Raw genomic sequence first — 6,000 nt, 5'->3', positions numbered from 1 at the left:
CATGACTCTGTTCAAGATCAGTTGGTTCTCTCTTACCTCTGTGTGCCTCAGTCTCCCTCTTTGCCTCCCACTCCATGACAAGCATTCATATGTTTTTTGAATCTGAGAAGGAAACTGAAAATAACACTTTTTCTTTAATCAAAGAGTTATTAAATACCTCCTATAGACTAGATACTAGATAGATAGATAGATAGATAATAAATAGATAATTGATGATAGATAGATGATAGATTCATGATAGATTGGTACATAGATAATAGATATATAGATGATTGATAGATAGATAGACATCCCATGACCCCTGTCATCAAGGACTTTTCAATCTAGAGGAAGGAGGAATATAGACACCCAAACGTTTAAGGAAAAGAGGAATTAAATTACAAAACAAAACATACCTAAAATGACAAATGGAGTACCTGAGAGTGTGAGCATTCATGGAAGAAGAGATTGCAAAAGTTCTCAGGGAAGACTTAGAGTAGGAGCAAGAGCTTGGGCTGGACTCTGCACATGGGGAGAATTTATGGAGGTGACACTGTGGTGCAGAAGTGATGAGGAGGGTGAGCACAGTCCTTGAGGAGGGAACCAACCTGGCTACAGCAAGATCTTCTGGCAGAGGCACAGGAGATGGGCTAGAAAGGTAACCTGGAGGCAACATGAAGAGTTCTGAGTGCCAGACCAGGTCATGGAGAGACAAGAAATAATCTCAAATGACAGGGAGGCCCTTGTGGAAGTGGCATCATCAGCTGGTTAGCTTGGGGCACCTGGCAGGTGGGTTAGATAAGGAAGAGGCCTAGGCCAGGAAGGTAGGGAACCATGGCAACCATGGACAGCAATGAGGGCTCAACTTGAGTGGGAGAAGAGGACTAAAAATAAGAAATACATTAAAGAGAGTCCATGGTACTTGGTAAGGGAAAGGAGAGAGAGAACAGAGGATGGAATGCCTGGGAACTCACATTATTTAACAGAAATGATCACTCTAGGTGCTCTGCAGTACAGAGCACTCAAAACATAACACTAGGTACCTCACACAAAGTTAGCACTCACGACTACTGGTTCCTGCTACCTATCAGTATTAGTATTACTAGTAATTAGTATTAATTTGTATTATAATAATTCTAATACTATACTATTTTGTCCTCCCAGTGTCCCCGTACAATTGTCCAGGATACTCTCTTACATATACTATATAATTGGGCAAAGGAAATTCACTGAGAAATAGAGGAGTTATCAAAATGAGACTTATTTTTCAGTGGCCAAGCAACAACCATTGGTCTTCAGGGTCTTTCCTCAAAAATTTGCTTTAAAAATTAAGATGATAATAATAAGCAGTGCCCAGACCAGGCCCCCACCTCAGTCACAAAGCTAAGAGAGTTCTCCCACACAGGAGTCATGTCACTCAGGGGCCCTTTGTTCACAACTCTCTCTCTCTCTCCCCTCTAGGCTGGTGAAACTAAGAGTTAAAATATTTATTGTTTTTCAAGCACGCTGGACCCTGAGGAGGTGAAGGCCAGTGTTGAAGATCCTTTACCATGTTATTGGTTCCATTTTTCTAGTCAATCTGACCTCCAGCAGCTTGGATAATGTATTGCTTGCAGAGAGGTTTTGCTGTAGCAAAGACTCTTCCATGAAATCCAGTCTCACCAATGACCCAGAAACTGTAAATAGGGAATAAATTTTAATTAGAAGATCAATGCAGCAAACTGGGTTCTTGGCCCAAAATAGACCAAATGAAATTTAGTGGTACAGCCAGCATAAAGTTTTAACCCATGAGGAAGGGAGATATGATACCATTAAGTAAACGGGTAAGAATAAAAAAGTAGAAAAACATGAAAGAATAAAATCTAACAGGAAGAGACCCACAAATGCAGAGTGAATCACAAGGTGAACATGAGTGAGCAGGAAGAGCCAAATGCTTTGCAGTGTGGTGGGATTGTGCCTGTCGTGTGTTATATCTTTTGAGAACAGTCAACATGAGGGTATAATGAGAAACCATGGGCAACACAACAGAGACCCAGCAAGACCGTGCAAGCAACCATCCCATGAGATTCGAGAGCTGGCCCCAACTCGGCACTGCATCCTCTTTGGAGCTAGCCAGCTAGCTGGGAAATGTGAATGGAGGAGTGATACAAAGAGTTGGAGAGAAGGGCCTATGAAACAACTGCAGAGCCCAGAATTACTGAGTCCGGAGTGGGAAAGTCTAGGAGAGGGCCTGAGTTGATTCAGCTGTAGACTTCAAGCCAATGATAGGCTATCTTATTAGCCAGGACCGGTGCCAGCTGGTCCTCTCCAAGTCTCCTGAGGAGAAAAGAGCAAGGAATGAATATGCTAACCCCAGATTTGTCTCCTTGCAATTACTGGCTTTAAAACGTATGATGGTGGATGATGCTTGGTGGGTACGACGTGTGTTGCTTCAGTGATGGAGGCACTGAAGGCCCTGACTTTGGCACAATGCAACATACCTGATATGGTTTGCATGTGTGTCTCCTCCAAATTTCATGTTGAAATGTGACCTCCAATGTTGCATTAAAGAAGAGGTGGGTGTAGCAGGAGGTGGATCTAGTGGGAGGTGTTTGGATCTCGGGGGCAGATTTCTCATAAACAGCTTGGTGTCCTCCCCATGGTAATGAGTGGTAATGGATGATTAATGAGTTCACAGGAGTGCTCGTTGTTTAAGAGAGCCTGGGACCTCCTTCCCCTCTCTCTTGCTCCCTCACTCACCATGTGACAAGTGTACTTCCCCTTCACCTAATGCCATAAGTAAAAGCATCCTAAGGCCTCACTGGAAGCCAAGCAGATGCTGGTGTCCTGCTTCTTGTACAGACTACAGAACCATAAGCCAAATAGACATCCTTTCTTTATAAATTACTCAGCCTCAGGTATTTCTTTATAGCAGCACAAGAATAGACTAACACAATATCAATGCAGCAAAGTTGCAGTTGTACAAAGAGACCATCATACTCTTTACTTATCATATATCCTACCATGTTATATGGATATTTTATTCATTAGGCAGAAAGCACAAATTCTGAAACTTACATAAACTGCATAAAAACACAAACTTATTTAGACCAAGACCTTCATATAATTGTTTAATAAAATAATCTATTCATATCAAATAATTTCTGGCAGATGCATGAAAAAAGAAAGATTTATTAAATAAACTTTTTACATCATTCTTACCCACGGTCTCTACTTGAATTTTATTTTTTTCTTCCAGCCACTTCTCTATATTCTAGTGGAATTTTAACCTAATTATAACCATTCTATGTGTCATCATTTCCCAAAACTCTCTCCTGCAGAACACCAATGTTCAGAGATGGTAATAGATGTTGGCTGGATAAAGGACTCCAGGGTGAAATAAGTTCAAGAAGCAATAGGTTAAGCCACAGCGCTTCTCAGAACCTTCAGTGCTGATGAGCATCATGAAGTCTTGAGAGGGGCATATGATACCAAGTACTTCTAAATATATTTGACACAGGAATAGTGTTCCAAAAAACTTGCTTGGAAAAAATGCTACTCTACAATTTTGTATTCTTAATCATTTCTATATTTTTTTTACAAACTTCCTTCACATCTATATTAGTCAATTCTCACACTACTAATAAAGACATATCCAAGACTGGGTACTTTATAAAGAAAAGAGGTTTAATTGACTCACAATTCAGCATGGCTGAGGAGGCCTCAGGAAACTTACCGCCATGGCAGAAGGGGAAGCAAACACATCCTTCTTTATATGGCAGCAGGAAGGAGACATCCCGAGCAAAGAGGGAAAAGCCACTTATAAAATCGTTTGATCTTGTGAGAATTCACTCACTACCTTAAGAACAGTAGCATGGGGATAACTGCCCACATGATTTAATTACCTCCCACCAAGTCCCTCCCATGACAAGTGGAGATTATGGGAACTACAATCCAAGATGAGATTGGGGTGGGGACACAGCCAAACCATATTAACATCCTTTTAAATCACTGCATAATAATCTACTAAGAAGATATGCCATTGGTTATTAAACCATTCTGCTATACTTAGACATTTCAATTATTTTCAACCTTTTTGCTAATATAAATAAAACTGCAGCTAACATCTTTTTGCATTGTAGGTTTAAAAAAAATTGAAATGTGTTTAGGTTTGATTTCTTAGGACAGACTCCCAGAAGGAGAATTACTGGGTCAAAGGGTACGTATGTTTTAAGTTCATGGAACATGATGCCAATTTGTTTTTCAGCAAGTCTGTATCTGTTTTCACTATCTGGCAGCATGTGACAGAGCCTACACAACATACCTAGAGGAAGGCAAGTGCCCAGAAGGCTAAAAGTGGGGCCACTGATGGCTACTTTCAGCAGTCTTCATTAGCACCACCCCTGGTGACAGCCTGTGCAGCTGTCAGAGGAAGTGCCAACCCTCTCCTCTTTCACCTGCATCTCTCTCCCTCAGCTTTTAAAACACAGGCTCATCAGGGGCTCCAGTTTGTGCAGTTTCTGAGCTAATCCCACAGAATAAAGCATCCAACAGTGTCCCTTGTCACTAAATCCACGGGACACAAAAAAGAGGTCCTGCTCCCAGTAGAGTGCTGGTAAATGCAACCCAAGGGGAAAAACACCCTGATTTGTAGCATTTGCCACTTCCTGTGGTGTAAATACTCTCATCACAGCTGATTTCTAGCTAACAACTTACCAGCGTCATGTCACAGAATTTGGAACTGGACGGACATGTGCATAACAGACTCTTGTGAGCCAGTGGGGCCAGCCTCAGATATCCTTGCTTGTTTATCTCTGGTCCGTTGAATTTGTCTCTCTTCTCCTCTGTACTTGACCCCACCCCATATGGATTCTCCTCCACATCTGACTACATGAAGGATTCAGGGTAGCAGAGGCCTGAATCTCCCACAGCCCTGAGCCACCATACTGTCACAGTCGTATGACACTTGGGCTTCAACTTGATTCACTAGAGAGGTCAGTAGGATTCAGATCACAAGTACCCTCGCCCACAGACAACTTAACCCTGTGGCATAAACTCAGGCTGCCCTGCTGTGCAGCTGTTCCCCCTCCTCCAGACTCTCTGTTTTCACTTCAGAGTCTTAGACTGTCTTACCTCACACCCCTGCTCGCTGGCTTCTCACCTTCCACTCCACTTTGAGATTTACCAAGCTCTTGACATCTCCTTTGCCTCCAGTTTCCCAGCCAGCATTTACCCCATGGATCTGAAAACAAATTCCATTTTCACATGAGTGGACAAAATGAGAGATTTTAAAATTACTCTTTCTCTCTCTGGCTATTCCAGAAACTCCCTTTGCCAACCCCCCCAAACCCCCATGAACATGTATTCACCCACTGAGGATTGAACAGACCCTCTAGTCTGTGAGTGGGCCCTGGTACCCTGCCAGCCCCCATCCGCAGGACCAGATACTATTCACTGCATCCTCCACTGAGTATGGCCAGAGATTCTTCACTTCCAGACTTGAGACTATCAGATGCCCAAACTGAACTCTTGGTTGGAACATCTTGCTGTGTGTTCCATCCATCTGACTCAATCACCCATGACTATCTATTCCCAAATTACAACTGGAAATCACTCTGGCCCCTTGAGAAACCCCAGCTGCCACCCAAGCCATGTCCTACAGGACAAGTGGAGCCTGCCACTCCTAGTGTCAGGAATCTCTACTAGAAAGCATTCTCCCCACTGCATACAAATGATGTTGTCCTGAGTTTGACATAACTGTCCCTACTGGATCCTTTCCCTCCCACAGTTAGTAGGGACAGCCTTATCATTCTCTTGTGTCAGTCTCAGCTGGGAAGAGCAAGCTGAGATTGCAGAAGAGGTCTGAAGTGAAAAAATGCAAGAGGAAAAGGAAATAGAGAAAATGCTATAGCCAAGTGGAAAGGAACCATCAAAGGTACTGAGATGATGGAATATGCTACGGTCTCCAACATTCTACTGGGAGTTCCAGACTTTAAAGAACATAAATGATGTCTTTTATCTAAAAACAGAGAAATGAATGGA

The sequence above is a fragment of the Sapajus apella genome, unplaced genomic scaffold (genome assembly GCF_009761245.1).
Source record: "Sapajus apella isolate SASKATOON/1434 unplaced genomic scaffold, GSC_monkey_1.0 scaffold21, whole genome shotgun sequence".
Taxonomy (NCBI): Eukaryota; Metazoa; Chordata; class Mammalia; order Primates; family Cebidae; genus Sapajus; species Sapajus apella.
This window is presented reverse-complemented; position numbering follows the sequence as displayed.